This window comes from Papio anubis, chromosome 19 (assembly GCF_008728515.1).
Source record: "Papio anubis isolate 15944 chromosome 19, Panubis1.0, whole genome shotgun sequence".
NCBI lineage: Eukaryota > Metazoa > Chordata > Mammalia > Primates > Cercopithecidae > Papio > Papio anubis.
This window is the reverse complement of record NC_044994.1, coordinates 2,333,351-2,353,024: the sequence shown is the minus strand read 5'-3', so window position 1 is coordinate 2,353,024 and position 19,674 is coordinate 2,333,351. Positions and strand designations below refer to the sequence as shown.

The following is a 19,674-nucleotide window of genomic DNA, read 5'->3' as shown; positions in this document are numbered from 1 at the left end:
TTTATAGTTTTGGTTTCTTCTCTAAGTTTACAGTCTAGTAAATCGTAACTGGGTGTGAGGTGGGTATATAAAAATAGCTGTATTATAAGACACATTATCGAATTTCAATACTTCTATATTGCTGTAGTAATCAAAATAGAAATTCAATAGGGAAGTAAATAACCTTGCACAGTAAAATGAACTCCAAACCCAAACTCTCTTTCACCACACACACACACACACACACACACACACACACACACACACAGTGAAACTTCTAAAAGAAAATGTAGGAGAAAATCTCAACACATAAAAAACTATTCTGGGGCTGGGTGCAGTGGCTCACGCGTGTAATCCTGGTATTTTGGGAGGCCGAGGCAGGTGGATCACCTGAGGTCAGGAGTTCAAGACCAGCCTGACCAACATGGTGAAACCCTGTCTCCACTAAAAACACAAAAATTAGCTGGATATGGTGGTGGGTGCCCATAACCTCAGCTACTCAGGAGACTGAGGCAGAAGAGTCATTTGAACCCAGGAGGCAGAGGTTGCAATGAGCTGAGCTCACCCCATTGCACTCCAGCCTGGGCAACAAGAGTAAAATTTTGTCTCAAAAAAAAAGAAAAAAAGAAAAAAACAAAAAAGAAAAACTATTCTGCATGTCAGGAAATCCTGAAGGCTGGTCTGACTGCTCTAGGGCAGCCCCCGTAAATTGTACTAGGAGCTCTGTAGGGATTGTGGAGATTGTGGAGAGAGGGATGCTCTCTCTCCCTTTTCTGGTTAGAATCAATATAAAGGTCACAGTCTCAAGGCGTGTCACGTGACTCCAATAGGCAGAAGACAGAATAAAATCCAATGAAGCCAGTAAGGTAAGCAGAATTTTTGTTCCCATCCTTTGGGAAACTACGAACATTTTAGCTAGAATTTATATAAAAAAAATAAAACTGTAGTCCTTTTGTCTCTTGGTCACAATAATTATAGAGTCAGCTATTGAAGTACAACATTTTTAGGATGTAGTTTCTTCTGATAACATAAGCTAAAATAATTGCATCATTTTAAAAGTTAAAATAGTATGTAAACTATAATAGTATTTTGTAACAACACTTTAATCCATTTGCTTTTACTTCTATATAGATACCTGGAAGTCATCTATCCATGTTCAATACGCAATTACTGAACTACTACCTTGTGACATGCACTGAGCTACTTGATCAAGGCTAAAGAAAAAGAAATGATTTTGCCATTAACCACCTGTAGTAATCTCGCAAATCTCTTGATGTTAGTTTATTCATGCATCTGAAAAAAAAGAAAAGAAATTTAGCCAGATGTCCTATGAGGTCCTTGCTGATTTTAAAATTCAATATACGTAATGAGTGAAAACATCTTTTCAATCGTGCCTTAGAGTCTGGTTCTTCCATCCCTTTGGAAATAGTATGTGACCTAGAAAATAATTCTTGCTCTGTCACTTTTTTCTTTGCTTTTTATTTTGTATATGGTCTGAGAAATCTTTACCTTCCACAATGTGCAAAGATTTTCTGCTACATTTTCTTTTAGAAGTTTCACAGTGTGTGTGTGTGTGTGTGTGTGTGTGTGTGTGGTGTAAGAGAGTTTGGGTTTGGGGTTCATTTTACTGTGCAAGGTTATTTACTTCCCTATTGAATTTCTATTTTGATTACTACAGCAATATACAAGTATTGAAATCAGATAATGTGTCTTATAATATAGCTATTTTTATTTTTCAAAACTGATTTAGCTATTCTTTGTATTTCCAAATGTGTTTTAGAACCACCTAGTCAATTTCTACTAAATATGTCTGCTAGGATTTTGAATGGGATTGGGTTGAATCAATAGATCAATTTTGAGAGAACCAAAGACTTCACAATACGAAATCTTCTAATCCATGATTATGATATTTTCTGTTGATAGAGCTCTTTAATTTTTCTCAGTTTTCAGTGCAAAATTCTTGCTCATATTTTATTAAAGTTATTGCTAACTGCTTTATTTTTTCATAGTATTGGAAAAAGCTTATTAAATTTTTAGTTGCTAGTCAATTGATTACAATTGAAATACAATTGATTTTTTTACATTGACTTTGTATTTTGTGGCCCTGATAAATTCACTTATTAGTTCTAATAGTTTTTGAAGACCTTTTAGGAATGGCAATACATTTAATCTTGTCTTTTGTGAATGGAGTTTTACTTATCACTTTATAATCTGTATGCCTTTTATTTCCTTTTCTTGCCTTATTTCACTGGCTGGGAACTCCAGTACAATGTTGAGCGGAAGTTGTAGGAACAGACATTTTTGCTTTATTTCTGAATTTACATACAATGTGTTGAGCCTTTTCGCCATTGAGTATGATGCTAGCTGTGGGTTTTTCTTTTATGTCCTTTACTCAGTTGAGAAAGTTTTAATTTTAGTAAGAATTCTTAACATAAATTGGTGTTGAATTTACTGAGTCTATTGAACTAATCATATGCATTTTCTCTTTTATTTTGTAAATGTGTTTAAATTACACTGATTTTTAAATATAAATGAACCTTGTATTTCTTTGATAAACACCACATGGTTATGATGCATTATCCTTAATATACATAATCACTGGATTTTAGTTATAAAATTTTGGGTGTTATTTTGCACTTACGTTCATGAAGGATATTGGTTTTTGTTTTCATTTCTTGTAATGTCTTTGTATCAAGGTAGTGCTCCCCTTGTAAAATAAATTAGAATGTCCCTCATCATCCATTTTCTAAAAGAGTTTATTAGGAACTGTATTATTTATGCTTTAAAGGTTTAATTAAATTTACCAGTGATGATATTTGGGCCTGGAGGTTTCTTTCTGAGGGTTTTAATTATGAATTTAATCTCTTTAATATATTTTCCACCTTAATAAATGGAGCACAAAAATTTGTGTTCATTTTGGATATTTGTATCTTTTAATAATTTTGTCTAATATATTAAAGTTGTTATTTATAATAATTATCCTTTTAATATTTGTAGGATCCATAGTGACATCTCCTTTTATGCTTCTAATCACGATAATTTGCGTCTTCTCTTATTTTCTCCCCCTAGATCAATCTTGCTAGGGGCTTGTCAATTTTATTGATCTTTTTAAATAGCTAGATATTGGTTTCATTTATTTTCTTTCTCGGTTTTTCTATTCTGCTTCATTGATTATTTCCCTTTGTTTTTATTTTCTTTCTTCTACCTACATAGGGTTTACTTTTTCTTCTGATTTCTTGCAGTGAAAACTGTAAAACTTAATCTCTATTCTTTCTTTTCTAGCATAAGCATTTAATTTCTCTCTAAGCATTCTTTTGTCCATGCTTGAAAAATTTTAACATTTTGCGTTTCATGACAATTTTATTTAATCACCAAATGATATTCTTTGTGATTTCTTATTTCACCTGTTGATTGTTTCAAAGTGTTTAAGTTGTAAATATTTGGGATTTTCCTATATATCTTCTTGTTGGTTTGTAATTCAATCCTATTTTGGTTAGAAAACATACATGACTTGAAACTTTTAAATTTGAGACCTTAAAAAAATTACTAAGCATATGGATCATTCTAGTAAATGTAGCTTACATACTTGTAAAGAATATGTATTCTGTTGTTGGGTGACTGGGTGGCTCTGTATATATCAGTTTACTGTAGTTTACTGATAGCGTTGTTCAAACATTCTCTGTCTTCACTGATTCTTTCGTTGAACTCATCTGCTAAGTTGCTGGCCCACAAGCTGTCAGATTAAGAATGATGTTTACATTCTTAAAAGGTCACACACACACACACACACACACACACTCAAAAAGAATATATCGAAGGCCTGAAATATTTACTCTTTGGTCCTTTAGGAAAAAAGTTGGCTGACTCCCGTGTTAAAATATATAATTTGGAGTGTGGAATTATCTGTTTTTTTTCTTTAATTGGATCAAGTTTTGATTCATGTACTTTGAAGCTTTGTTAAATTGATAACTTGCACATCTTCCTGATGATTTGACTATTTTATCATACTATCTTTATCTCTGGTAATTTTTTTTTGTCTTTAAATTTGTTTTATGTTATATTAATTGAGGCCTGTAGCCTTCTCATGCTTACGTTTGCATGGCATATCATTTTCTATCCATTTACTTTCAGTATATCTGTATTTATACCTAATCTATATTTTTGATGGACAACATATAATTTGATTGTTAAAATGCATTCTAATAATTTCTTCATTTAGTTGCATCATTCAGCTCATTAACATTTAATGTAATTATTCTGTTATAGAAAAAAAACCCAAAAAACTAAAAACATTTAATGTAATTATTCTAATCATTAGATATGAAGATATCATGCTATTATTGGTTTTCTATTTATCCCCTCCCTTGTTTGGATTATTTGAATACTTTTATAATTTCAATCTAATTTTCCTATTGACTTTTAGCTATGTTTCTTTGCATTATTGTAGTGATTGTCCTAGAGATTATGGTACATAACTTTAGCCTTTTACTGCCCACTTTAAGTTAATATTTTACCACTTCCTGTAAGATATAGAAACCTTACAACACTGTATGTCTACATATACTCACATTCTTGATGCTATAGTTTTTTATGCTACACCTCTACTTTAAATGGCAAATGAGTGTAAAGGAATGTGACTCATCTACCATTTCCAGTGATCTTCATTCCTTTCTGAGAATCCAAGTTTCCATCTGGTATCATTTTCTTCAGTCTGAAGACTTTCTTTAGAAACTTCTATAATGATTTCCTTAGTTTATCTTTTATCTGAAAATATTTCTATTTTGCGTTAATTCTTTAAGTATCGATTCACCAGTTATATAATTCTGAGTTGTTCAGCCTCTTCTTCGACCACTTAAAAGATGTTTCATTCTCTTCTGGCCACTTTGACTTTTGATGAGACAACCCCACTAGCTGAATTGTTTTCCTTTATTTGTGTCATTTTTCTCTTTCTGCTTTCAAGATTTGCTCATCCCTTTGACGTTGAAATTTTTGATTATGATGGACTTCGTGTCTATTCTGTTTGGTGTTTGTTGATCATCTTGTGTCTTTAAATTTCTGTCTTTCATCAGTTGGGGACATTTTCAGTCAGTATTTCCTCAGATGAATTACTTTTTCCCCATTACCTTTCTGTTCTTCCGGTACTCTAATTAGATTTATGTTGCTTGGTTTTGTATTATTTAACAAGTCAGTCCCTGTGGTACTTTGTTCATGCTTTTCATTTTTTAGCTTTTATTTCTGTTTGTCTTAGTCTGTTTTCTGTTGCTTATAACAGAATGCGTAAAACGGGCAATTTAAAAGAAAAGGAATTACTTTCTTCAGGTACAGACACTGAGAAGTCCAAAGTTGAGGGGCTACATCTGGTGAGGGCCTTTTTGCTGGAGAGGACTCTGTAGAGTCCCACAGTGGTACAGGGCATCACATGTTGAGAGGGTGAGCTTGGTCAGGTCTGTCTTTTCTTAGGAAGCCAGTAATGTCACTCCTGTGATAACTCGTTAATCCCTGAGTGGATTAATCCATTCATGAGGACGGAGCTAACATGACACAGTCACCTCTTAAACACTCCACCTTTAGATATGCCACATTGGAGATTAAGTTTCAACATGAGTTTCCGAGGGGACAGATATCCAAACTATAGCACTATTCTTCACATCGTGCTGGGTCGTATTCATTGCTCTGTCTTCAAGTTCACTTACTCTTTCCTCTGACATCTCCATTCAGCTATTACATTTATTCATCTAGGACCTAACTGGGACCCAATAGCAACCAAGAATTGATTTTTTAAAGAAGAATAACTTATTGCAGATAATTTATTTTTCAGTTTTAGAATTTCCATTTGGCTCATTGTTATTGTTTCTATTTCTAAGGTGAGATTTCCTAAAATTTCACTTATTGAGAACATATTTATTGTACCCTCTGAAGATAATTATCACAGCCACTTGAAAATCCTCAATTATTAGTTTTAATATCTGAATCATCTTGGGGTGATTCACAGGTGATTTTCTTTTCTCTTGAGAATGTGTTCCCTTTTCCTGGTTCTTTTTACTTTGGTCATTTTGGACATTATAACATTTTCTCCAATGCTTGTTTTAAGCATTTAAGCATTTAAGCAGGCAATTGTCTTGTTTGAACTTGAACTGAAAACTTTATTAGATGGTGGCTCTGTTCTCAGTTTAGGTAGTTTGTCATTAGCTAAGCTGCTTTGAGTTTATTCTACGAAGGCAGGTTCCTAAGTCACTCAGAGATGTGGGTAGGCATATTTTGGAATCTCTTCTTGGATTTTTCTGTTCCAAGTTTTTCCCACTCTAAATAACAGTTTTCCCAAATCAGTTTTCTAATTTCCCAGGTCAGAAAAGTTAAGTTTTCTCTGCTGGTGTCTCCGCCACCTCATATGCTATGCCAACAATACTTGTCCCCAAGCTAAAGGCCATGAAAATGATACCTCCCTTATACAACTACCTTCCTCTAAGCATGTATCTCCACTGCTGTTATGTCTGCTTCTGCTCACTCCTGATGATGCCTTCAGTCTGGTACAACAGAAAACACCCATTTCGTTTATAGCAACCTGGATTAGTTCAGTTTCAACCAGGATCCAATAGCAAGCCAAGAGCTGGTTTTTAGAAGAAAAACTACTTGCTGAAGAGAGTAGAGCTTTGTTGCAAAACTCAGGGGCATTCTCTGATTTTCCTACTGGAATTTGCCACAGGAATTTGCCACAGCCTCCCAATAAACTATAGACACATTGAGGGTCTTTTCAATTCACTGAATCATAAAAGCTAAGGGGCAAGATATCTTGCCCTGTAGTCCAAAAGATTGCTTCATAAATGAGTTAGAACAATACATTCAAATATGGAAGTGTTCTCTTTAAAATTTAATGGGCCAATTAAGCACAATAACTTTTTAATGGTAGGTGTTCCCAGCGTAGCTAATTGTCTTTAACTAGGGAGGTAATATTTGACCATGCCCTAGACAAATTGGCCTCCTGAAGTTTTACGGGATTCACTCTTCATACTTTGTCATGCATATGCCTTACCAGGCCATCTAAGGTACCTATGATTACTCTAGCATCAGGTCCCACCTTTGTGATGTCACCAATGCAGTGGACCAACAAAATATCCTTTGTTGGGGGGAGGGGAATGATAGGATCAACGTCTCTGATTATTGAATTTTTCATGGCAGGAAGCTATAGAATTGATGTAGTCTTGAGATAAGAACATAAATGTGTGCCGATAATCTAGACAAGTAAAAAATAGATTCTAGTGTTTTCTGCTTATTGGAATGTGAGGAAAACATTTCTTCTAGGTCAAGAACTTCTTACTAAGTACCTGGTATGTGTCGATTTACTCTGGGAAAAATATCCAAAGGAAATAGCAGCTGCCAATGGAATTAACAAATAGTCACTATGATAATCCACTCTATATCCAGGATTTTGTATTGTTTTAATGGAAAACTTTTGCAGAATAAATTAAATTAGAAATAGAATTTTGTTTTTTTGTTTTTTTTTTGATTGTGTACCATTCTCTGTCAGGTCATGTGTTGTAATTGGTCCCTGGTGTATTCTTGGATCTGGCTTTATTCATGTTTTTTTGTGGAATGAGGAGTGGTAGAGATGGAGAGTAGTATCACCATATCTCAGTTCTTTGGAGGTGCCATTTACATGGGCTGAGATCAGAACTGTGCCTGCTGGAGTCCTTCCACCGATGGCTCTATGGGCAGTCAGTAAGAGAGTTGGAACTTCCTCACAAGGTAGCTAACTAACACAGATAAACTCATTTCAGGGCCTTCAAACAAGTTAAAATCCACAAAATATGAAGAAAAATGAATAACAATGTATCAGGGAATTAAGCTGAGATGTTATACAGCCAGGATCCAAAAATTCAGAAGAAATATCCAGTCTGCACTAGCAGAACCCCAAGGGTGCTGCTTAGAATCCAAGACAAAATGTTTTGGAAACTGTAAGCTCTACTACAACTGATGCCGAACTACCTAACACCCTTTCCCCTATGTTTACCCGAAGACTTCATTTCTCTTCATGTCGTCCACCTCTGCTGCCCTCTGTTACCTCAGAAGTCTTGTATGGGTTCATCTGCTTAACAGTAAGTTGACCTCAGAGGAAACTCTATTTGCAATAGAGACTGGGAAAGGTAGTTTTCATCTTTGCCAATTTTGATATTATAGCAAGAACAAATAAAAATGAACAGAAACAGGTGTTGAATGACCCAGTCTACAATATTTACCACAGTTGACTTTGTAGCCCAATCACCTTTCCATCACACTTCCCATCATTTTTAATTGAAAAGTATTTTAAGGTGCTCATGACTTGTGTCATTGATAGAAATCTTTAGTATTAGCCCATGTTGAAGACTGTAATTCTTAATGCACTACATTTTTGTTTCAGACAAAAACAATCTAATAGAGATGGTACTTTAGTAGGTACTTGGAAGGTGCAGCCTGATGTACTAAGGCTTTTCCTCCTAATTGTAGCTCTGAGATAGCAGAGTGATAGAACACAAAATCCTTGAGGGGTAAAACCAAAGGAAATACACAAACCCCACCATCCTTCCTTATCTGCCTCTAGTTAATGATTGGAGATTATACTTGAGTTGGCAGAGAGTAGAAAAAAATGAAGATACATAAATCCACTTTATTGACAAACTCTTGAACATTATTAAAGACAAGCAAACAGATTTTAAAAATATCATGGACCTTTGAAAAAGTACCCTAAATCCAGGCAAAGAGAGCACTCTAACGGAATCAGAGGGCACATATGAATCTAGAAAAAAATCCAAAAGAATAAAATTTAAAAAACTCTTTGTAATCATAAACAGAGTAAAGGAAAATATAGCCTCTACGAAAAAAAAGTAAAATATAAAGAGGCAAGCAACTGTAATAAATAACAAGAGAAAGGAAAGAAAAGGGAGATGAATGAGATAGGAAGAACTTCTAGGGTGCTAAAAATTTCATAATTAAAATCCATATATATTCATGTAAAAACCAGAATTGGTTCTACAGAAGATCGTATCAATAAAAGTGAAGGATGAACTTGAGAAAAACTTTCCCCACAATACAGAAAAAGTAATCAAAGATGGAAAAATTATGAGCATAGTGAATTCTTATGATTTTATATTGCCTTGACATCCATTTTAAATAGGTTTAGCTTTCTCATATCAGAAGCAGAGCTCAATCACGCTTGACACAGTTTTTAGTTCTACACCTCCTCCCAGTTCCTCAGTATGGTCTATCCAGGTATCTCCTTATACAACTGCCTCCTAGTGACCAGGTGGTCACCTGCTTGACTGGCCCTGCTGAGCGCCACACCCTGCATGGACTGTGAGACATGCTGCAGTGAGCATAGCGTGGAACTCATGCTTGTTTCTTTCAAATCTATCAATGAAAACTTCTCTCCAGAAATGTGTTTAGACACTGTCCTGAACCTTAATAAAGGTATTGACCCATGGATCCCTCACTCTCTTTCCCTGCCTGATCTCCCTGACCTCAGTGTGCAGCCCCTGGGCGTGCCATGTGCCCTCCAACCTGTAAGTAATAAAATCTATATTTCTATCTTGTACTTCTCCTAATTATTGAAGGGGTGTGCTCTGTTTTAAACATTTTAAATCAAAACAGGTCAGGTGCAGTGGCACACACCTGTAGTCTCAGGTACTTGGAAGGCTGAGGCGGGAGGATCACTTGAGCCCAGGAGGTTGAGGCTGCAGTGAGCCATGATTGTGCCACTGCACTCCAGCCTGAGTGACAGAGCAAGACCCTGTTTAAATAAATAAATAAACACATACAAACAGTGAGATAACATGGTATACATATAAAGATGGAAGGAGACCCAACACAGACATAATTGACTGGAAGAGAAATGAGGGGAATTTAACAGAAGCAATAATTAAAGATACAATGAGGTGGAGATGGCAGTAGAGAGCAACTTGTCTGAGCTGGACGTACAGATGAAAAGATTTTATCATATGATGCCAAGACAAAGGGACTACAGATAACCTGGCAAAATTTTCTAACTAGAAGAATAAAGCTAGCATTTATAATCATCTAGGGTGAGATAGGGGAGAGGAAGGAGGAAAAAAAGATCGACTTCTCACAAAGGAAAAAAGAAGTCAGCCTCATCTGAGACTTCTCAGATGCAATAGTAAATGCTGCTCTGAATTTTGTCCTGTTACTCTTTATTTTTAGAGATGGGTCTCATTCTGTTGCCCCGGCTGAGTGCAGCGATGTGATCATAGCTCACTGCAACCTTGAACTGCTGGGCTCAAGCGATTCTCCCACCTCAGCCTTCCGAGGAGCTGGACTACAGGCATGCACTGCCATACCTGGCTAATTTCTTTTTTCTTTTTTGAGACAGGATCTCACTCTATCACCAAGGCTGCAGTGCAGTGGCATGATCATGGCTCACTGCAGCCTTGACCTTCCAGGCTCAAGTGATCCTCCTACCTCAGCCTCCTGAGTAGCTAGGATCACAGGTATGCACCACCACACTTGACTAAAGTTTTTAATTTTTAAATTTTTTTTTTTTTTGTAGAGATAGGGCCTAACTGTGTCACCCAAGCTGGTGTCAAACTGCTGGGCTCAAGTGATCCCCCTGCTCAGACTCCCAAAGTGCTGAGATTATAGGTATGAGCCACTGCACCAGGCCTGATTTTGTCCTCTATAATCACCCCCTTTTAATGTGTCAAGGCAAAATAAACACATGCTCACACATGGTTCATGCACCTGCTTGTGATATCTATCTGAAGGTAACCCATCTCTTTGAAAGATAGATCTACATTAATCTCAAAAAGGGGGAGACAAGTACAAAGAGAGGTATGGCAAATGGGAGAAAAGTTAAACAATTGAAATAAATAAAAACACCCGTATACCTGATTTAGAAACTGAATTCAAATGTCAAACATTTTCTCGAAAAAGAACATGTATATTTAAAGATGATAATATAATAAAATATTTAAATTTTTTTTTTTTTTTTTTTTTGAGACGGAGTCTGGCTCTGTCGCCCAGGCTGGAGTGCAGTGGCTGGATCTCAGCTCACTGCAAGCTCCGCCCCCCGGGTTTACGCCATTCTCCTGCCTCAGCCTCCCGAGTAGCTGGGACTACAGGCGCCCGCCGCCTCGCCCGGCTAGTTTTTTGTATTTTTTAGTAGAGACGGGGTTTCACCGTGTTAGCCAGGATGGTCTCGATCTCCTGACCTTGTGGGGACAAAGGGAAGAGTAGATGGAAACACAAAAATATAATTAAAATATACTACTGTATAGAGAAGAAAGCAAAAATATACTGTTTTTGACTTAACTATGACAATGTAAAAATGCACAAGTTAAGAAGTATAGATTAAGTATAGTTTTGAAAGGCCTGAAAGAAACTGGTGTTGAAAACAAGATATGATGTATCTATCTATCTATAAATTGATTAATATATCAATCATCTATCTTGCCAATCTCTCTATCCATTATGTATGAAAACACTGGTTATGGTAAAAATGAAGGTTGTGTATTTTATTTGGCTAGAGAACAAAAACAAAAGAAACAGCAAGAAAATTTAAAAACATGAAAGAGCAGGATAAAAAGATGCCTGAATATTTCAGTCATATATACTATTGGTTGAACTACCATATTAAAAGACAAAGCCTTTCACATTTTATGTTGTATAAATAAACATATCTAAAGCAAAGCCGCCTTTAAAAGAATGAAAGCATAAGTGTGGACACATAAATCATGAAAAGGAAACAAACAAAACCAAACTTCAATATACTAAATAGTAAAAGGTAAACAATTCAATGCAAAGAGATTAAAGTGGGAGAACAATGATTATTTGACAGGTATAAGGTACAATTCTTTTTTTAAAAAATTATAATGTAAATGGTTTCACACTGCATATGTTCTTCTATACTTGCTTATTTTTGCTAAGTAGGGTTTTTAGATTTATATCACTTGAAAAGTCTTACTCAAGGTCATTTATTTTTATTGCTGCATAAAATTCCACTATATAAGTATCTTATAATACTATATTATTTATGAATGTTTTAGCAAAGGTATAAAAATTTATGAGAAACATAAACCTAAAAATCAGTATAAAGGTTTGAATTGGGACGAATGAAGACGGATAGCCCAGGGGAGAGATCACAAAGATGAAGTAACTGTTCAGTCAGTGTTTTGGTTTTCAAGTTGATTTGGTGGTACACAGGCATCTGTGTGTTATTTTTATAATTTTGTATATTTCTTATTGTGAAATAAAAATTAAAAACAAAACAATTCTTCATTTTGTCAATATAACATCTATGACATTCTCTGTGCTAAAACAAATGGAATTAAAGTATGTAAAGCAAAAGATCTTAGCATTTCAACAGGAAATTGACAGAAACATGAGCATTGGGAAACTTTAAAATAGCTCTCTCAGCATGGTAATAAAACAGAGGATTTGAAAATTTACTAAATTATTAAATTTTAATAAAATACAAAAAATTTACTAAATTATATAAGCTATTCTAATAAATGCATATGAACTTTCTATCCTGTATACAAAAATGACTCTCCCATTGTTCATCAAATATATTTTTTAAATTAATGATATATTAGACAATAAAAAGGCAACATTTTTCCCAAATCAAATATTATGCAGGCCACATTTTGTGAACACTACTGTCATTCATTTCTAATTAGTCCATCATTTCATTTTCTAAATGTCTTATTTGACCTAGTAGTTATCAAGTGCTTGTTATTTGTTTTTTATTTCAACATAGTGTATTCTTTTTTTTCCCCTTCAACTTTTATTTCAGATTCAGGGGCTACATGTACAGGTTTATTATCGGGGTATATTGTGTGATGCTGAGGTTTGGGGTATGAATGAGCCTGTCACCTAGGTACCGAGTGTAGGACCCAACAGTTTGTTTTTCAACCCTTTCTCCCTCTCCCTCCTCTAGTAGTCCCCAGTGTCTATTGCTGCCATCTTTATGTCCATGAGTATCCAATGTTTAGCTCCCACTTGTGTGTGAGAAGACATGGTATTTGGTTTGCTGTTCTTGCATTACTTCATTTAGGATCATGTCCAGCTGCATTCATGTTGTTGCAAAGGACATGATTTCTTTCTCTTTTTATGGCTGCACAGTACTCTACGGTGTGCATATACCCAATATGGTGGATTACCTTCGATCACATTTTGGCTAAGCAAGTTTTGAAATGGGGTAAGTCTTTTCCCCTCCAGCGTTTTATTCATTCATTATTGATATTAACTAGTATTTATAGACTCATTTATTATAGACTCAATCACTTTCTACTGTCAAATGGGAAATCAAAAAGACTCACTGATGTTTCTTAGTGTTGTATATTGATGGTATAATTATTGGAAATTCCCTATACAGGGGACTATTGTCAAGGATCAGAACTTCTTTTATCCTGCTCCTTTGCAGATGGATCACTTTTCTTATTCACTGCTGTTTTTTAGAATAGTTTTCCATTCAGAACAAAGGGTAGATTCAGTTGGGCAGCAAGGAGATTTGTCTAATAGGAGCAAAAAAGGAGGTCTGAAAAAGGAAGAAGGGATTATCCAGACTATGATGGCCAGATGGAAAGCAGGGCCGGGCATCAGGCAATGAGGACAGCCCACAAGGACACAGTTTGTGTCTATGAATGGTACAGTCCTACACTCATGAGGTCGACTTGTAAAACCATGTGAGTGGTTGATTCAGACTGAGGGACAAAAACTCATTTTCTTGATTGTTTTGGTTAGGAAGGGTTCTAGAAGAAAATAGTTGACTGAGTTTCTTGAAGGGAGAGTTGATGAAGAACGGAGAGAGCACTGCAATTATCCTGCTTTGAGACTGCTGAATGTACACATTTTATTTCAGCCAGGGTTATGTGAAAAGATGAGGGTGTAAACAAACCAGCAGTTTACCTAGAAGAGACAAGGATGAAATAAAAATAGGTGAAGATAAGCACATTGCATTTCTAATTACCTACTGAGCAATGGTACATAATGAGAGAATTGATACTGTTTCTGCAACAATGCAATTAGAAACATTTTATTGGGTTTTTGCAAGTAACATTTGATATCTGTTTTAAGGATAGTGATTAAAGAATCATGAATTCCAGCAAGTACAAAAACTGTAAATTTTTGCAATTCATTATCATCAGTATAGGCAGAATGAGCTGCCAGATTATTTACATGGGGCAGAACCGAATGGGTTGATCCAACCCTCAAGGTCTCCCTGCCCAGTAACAGCCATTTTGGACACAGTCCAGGAAATGGTTTAACTTTATAAATAATGCAAGCTTTCTACAATTTCCTTTCCCTCTAGGTTTTGGTCTCTTGAATAATTTCAGGCGTGATCCTTGGTGTCATTGCACTAAGACCCGGCAAGGGTCTGGTGCTGGACAGGTAACGTTGAACAGAGGAACCAGAATGTTCACCTGCACTGCTGGGCTCTGCAGTGTGCGCTGCAGTGTCATTTGGTAAAATAAATTGTGAGAGGAGATAATGCTGTTTGAAAGAGTTCTTCAGATCCAGTTATATATGCATTTTCTTTGGTCTTCTTTAGTGATTGCCATTCTTCCTGTCACACTGAGAGGAGCACCTGGAGACGCTAATGTCTTCCTTTTCCTTGTGAAAGGAAGGCCATGGGTGGCTCAGGTGGTGCACCCACTGACACAATGACGAGAAATTCATGGTCTCAGGCCATTGTGACCTTCGACATTTTGATATGGAAGATTTTAAAATACCAAGTTAAAAAAATTATAATTATGGCAACATTGATACATTGTTCATCAAGCTTGTGGCTTCTGAAACAGATCCCATAATGTCAAACTAAGCTATGGGTCAATGTTTTATATGGCACAGTTAAATAGCTTCCATATTTCCATGTAATTTTCTCATTGGAATTAACTAACTTTTATATCTATTACACAGATTTGATTCCTTTAAGGAATATTTTCTGCCATCAGATTTGAAAGACTCACTTCTCCTGTTGTGAATTTTCATTTGCAGTAATTATTTCTCTTGAGGACAAATTTTTATAGATTGAATTTTGCAGTTCTACAATTCAGGATATTGTGATTTATCTGCCAGCTTTAAAGCAACAGAAAATCTTACTGTATGAGGTTTCAGTCAGTGTCAGTTTTACCTCTTTCTGATTATTTTCTGAAGGGAATGCACCGTTTTGCACCACCAGCAACACTGGAATTGTGTACCTAGGAGGATTATGGCTGCCTCTGCTGAGTCATGCAGGTTGGAAGTGGGAAGAGCCGGCAGTCACAGGCCTCACCCGGCTCCCACACAAACTGAAGGGCCGGCCTCATTCCCACCGCGCCCTACACAACAGTCCAGAGTCTGTTTCCAGGAGGAGGGTGAGAAGGGCTTGAAAATTTCCCTGAAGTTATCCGCCTCCCAGCTGCCAGAGAAAAGGGCTTGGTTCTTCCCCTGCCTGTGAGTTCCTGCACTCCCCTGAGTTCTGGCTGGGAGGTTTCTCCCTGGGTTCAAATTGTTAACAAAGTTAAGCGAGAGAATTCCTTTGCTCTGTGGGGTTTTACCCCCTGCTCCTCTGCCCACCCTCCCCATGGATCCTTGTGGTGCCAGGCGGGAATGGGCTGCTGGGGACCCAGCGAGCTCCCAGGGCCTTTCTGCTGCTTTCTCTGACCCCTGTATGTCACTGGCTCTCTAACTGGTCTCAGCTCTGGTAAAGTCGGAAACTTCTCCCGCAAACAGACCTTCAGCTTCTCTGGCTGGGGGGCGAGTTCGGGACAGGAGGGTCTCCCTTTCCCACTTCGGCAGTCGAGGCACTCACAGTATCTGGGGTGTCCTGCAGGAGCAGTCTGCTTCCTTCAGATGGCCTGCGGGTCCTCTCCGAATTGCTGGTTTGTTCTTGCAGTCGATCTGGAGCTAAAATTCACAATGCAAGCCTCCGCATGCTACTCTATCCAGAGCTGCAATCTAGTCCTCTCTGCCATATTTTTCTAACATGATTTCTGAGTTTTCTCTTCTCTTCAAGAACTCCTTATGCCACACTGATTTTCTTCCATGTTTTCTTCTAGAAGTTTGGGAGTTTAACTCGTCCATTTAGAACTATAACACCTTTTTGTATTAATGTTTTATGTATATTGTGAGGCAATGGTTGAACTTAATTTTTTTCCCCCCCAAACTGGTATCCAATTATTACAGCAAACATTCTTTAAAAGGACTGTTTTTTTCTCATTGAATTTTCTTGGAATCTTTACCAAAAGCCAACTGACTATGTATGTTTGCATCAGTTTTGGGATACTCTGTCCTGTTCCGTTGATGTGTATGTTGTGCCAATACTACACTCTTTTGATTGGTTTACTGTCATTTTTTTAAAAACAAATTGCATAAGTCCTCCATACTTATTCTTGTTTTTCAATTTGTCTTGGCTATTCTGGGTCACTTCCGTAGGTTCTGGGAATAAGAGAATCAGTAGTTTCTGGTGTTTATTCTTCCTTGTGTCCTTTGTGCAAGAGTGGATGCTGCTGAAAGACTGCGTAGCCCAGGAGTTTCCCTTCAGCTACATATGGTCATGTGACACATTTCTGGCCAATCGGGTGCAAGCATAAGTGTTGCCTTAGGACTTCCAGGAAGGTTCTTTGGGGGAGTGAGGCAGCACCCTTCTGGCTTCTCTTTGTCTTTGTTTGAAATGAAATGTAGAAGTAATGACTGGCTAGAGCTTTTGAAAGACAGATAGTTTTAACGATGAGATAACCTACTGAAGATGGAAGCCGGCACTGAAGAGCAGAACAATAGGAACTGGAAACCCTTGATTATTTTTTGTTTCCTTTTTTAAAACCATAGAGTCACCAGACCAGATTTTTTCTGGATAATTTTATGTGAAAGGAAAATAAACGTCTATGTTGCTTAATCCTGGTATTCTGCATTGTTCTGTCACATGCAGCCAAACTGACATGGGTTCTATGATTTATCTTTTCTGTCCACACATCTTAGAAAGTAATTTTATCCTTGCCTGTTCCAATGCAGTGTAAATGGATCTTTTCTCTATTCTTCATGGGTTTATTTCCTGATTAATGGGGACAGTTTGAATTAAACTCTCTCTCATTAAAATGAGAGAGAAGTCCTAGATAATTATGGCTTATACTGTCTTCCATGTACTTTATGTTTATATACTCAGTGCCCATCCCTCTTCCACGTCTTTCAAATAGTACCTAGATAGTCATTGTGTATCCGTTTCTCCCTAGTCAGCTCTTGTACTTAGGAGAAAGCTCATCCTTAGCTTTGGGGTGTTTCCTTTTGGTTTGTGTCAATTAACATGAAAGATAACAGCGCACCAGCGGGCCTGCGACCTAAGCGAGAGCTCTTCCTGCAGCCAACATAGGATTACTAATCTGCAAAAGACATAGTGACGAGATAGCATCACTTAGCATCTGGGTCAAGAAAACTTGTACTTTATTCCTCAATTGGACTTCCAGGTACATGAGCCAATACGTAATTATTTAATCCAGTCTAAGTTGAGTTTTCTGCAATGTAAATATGCCTGTATTGATGAATATGTTGTTTCATGGAGCTCTCTAAGGAAGTACAGAAGGAGTTACAGGCTGTAGTTGTGCTATTGGTATCTGGAACCCAGTGCTTTTTCTTGGTATTTACTAAAATCCATCATCCGACAGTCAGGTTCTCTCAATGGGGAGTGCATCCCAGGAAATTTTTGTCTTCCCACTCACACTTGATCTATTCTTTCTACTGTGAGAGTGAATTCATTACTTTGATGTAAAGTTATTTTAAATAGATAGCCTTCACATCAGGAGATTTAGTCTGTGGTGTCTACGTGCATATTTTTCTGCTTTAGCTTGCTCAAGTAGAAATTCACCTGCAAAAAAAAAAAAAAAAAAAAATGACTTCAAGAAGGGTTTGAAAGTGTCTCTCTTAAATTTTAGCTCTTACCTCTTGCACTTACCATCCAGATTAGGAGGGTGTTATGTACTTACTGAAAATATGTATGATGTTACTAGAAAGCCAAGTTAGGAGAAAAAAAGCAAATTAAGGAACTGTTGCTTTTTGCTCTATCGTTTTATCACAGAATCAAAAATGTTCATCTGTTTTGCTCCGAGTTCTTATCTGTGTCCTTCTAAATTTAGGAATATTCAGTTTTCAAAATTTACCCAATTTACTTCAGATCACACCACACTGTTCTCTCAAAAATGGAAGATGTGTGAAGGAATATGCTGAGAAACATTTTCTCAGTGAGCCTACATGTATCTCACCTAGGGGAGAATCAAACTTATTCTAGACAAATTGGGATTATACATATATATGAATATATAGTCATAATACTTATGCATAACCATTAATATATCACAACATTTTACTTGCATTATCTCACTGAAAATTCCTATCAGTATATACAAGAACTGTCATACTTAAATCTATTTTTTAGATGAGAAAATAGGTACTCTGAGAGGTTAAGTAACTTTTCTTAAGGTTAATCAGTTGTTAAGTGATAAAGCTGGAATTTGAATCCAATTATGTCTGACTGCCAAATTGATTCCATTTTTACTATGCCATGCTGCCTTTAATTCATAGTGATTGTTACTTCAAAATCAGTCTTGCTGCAGTAGATATGGGCTGGACTAGCTGCATCATGCTCTTTCAGCTCACTATTTACCCCTATTACTATCACTGGGTACTGTCTAGAAGGGGTCCAGTAGAACCAGAAGAGCTTTCTGAGACAGGAAGCAACATTTTACAACTGAATCTACACTACATGTACAGAAGAGTCCAAGGTTGAAAACCTAAGCAATCCAAGAAACTGCTGTCCCTACAGAAGTTAAACAATAGGATGCTTTCTCTCCTGCCTTAATAAATGGTTGTCATCTTGCTCTGAAGATAATTGAAGTAGTGGACATCTCATGTCCTTTCCTACTTATTGGGCTAGAGTCAGAGTCACCCTGACTCTGACTTATTTTTAATTGATAAGATCTTTAAGTCAGAGAGAACTTGGTGCAACTCCAGGCTCTTCTAATTATTTATGGAAATAAATAAATATGGACAAGTCCAAATAAATATGGACAAGTCCATTATTAAGTCTGCAAAATGGAGAAAATATGATAAACCGTGCATGATTATATTTGAGTATTTAATAAAGGATCTTTGGTACCAGGCACTTAGTAGGCTATGGCAGTTGCGATGTCACTCTCATGCTGTCTACTCTTAGAAGAACTCCTTAGATAGAATTAATTAATTGTGGCTAATACTCTGGGTCAGATTATGGAAAGTGAAACCTCTGGAAGAAGGAGAAAATTGTGGTTATCTCCAGTGAAATCTATTTTTTGTGACCTCCCTTTACCGGAAGTACCACGTAGTGGACACATATGTGTGACATTGTAAAACAGGTAATCAATTCATCTCTTGCTACGTCTGATGAACAAAATCAAGTAGAAGCACATAGACCTAAGCACAGATCTAGGGTTGACAAAAAACAAGGCACTTTTATTGAAGTGATTTATGGGCCTTTTGGATAGGAAATGTTAAAGTAAGGGGCAGCTTAAGTCATTTTAATTATTTATGATTTTATTGTACCAGCGGAAGTCTCCAGTTCGCTCCAACTTGGAGATGCTTCTACTAATGTTGAAGGAAAAAAATCTCATGATAATGGAAGACTCAATTCTTGTGTTGTTAACTGAAAACATTACTCATGCTCATCAAAGTAGTTCACGGAAGTCATTTAATGTGGTTGTCCTT

At 36.6% G+C, this 19,674-nt stretch overlaps 2 long non-coding RNA genes across 2 annotated transcripts; one reads left to right on the top strand and one right to left on the bottom strand.

Annotated features, from left to right (window-relative positions):
• Window positions 1–568: 568 nt before the first annotated feature.
• On the bottom strand, window positions 569–4,674 carry LOC116271447. The gene is made up of 3 exons (XR_004180005.1): window positions 4,626–4,674; window positions 3,566–3,712; window positions 569–1,272 (listed from the first exon to the last, which is right to left on the bottom strand). It is a non-coding gene; the product is annotated as an uncharacterized LOC116271447 (long non-coding RNA).
• LOC103879536 lies at window positions 3,966–19,096 on the top strand. Its single transcript, XR_002518596.2, has 3 exons — window positions 3,966–7,304; window positions 7,755–8,072; window positions 13,087–19,096. It is a non-coding gene; the product is annotated as an uncharacterized LOC103879536 (long non-coding RNA).
• Window positions 19,097–19,674: the final 578 nt, after the last annotated feature.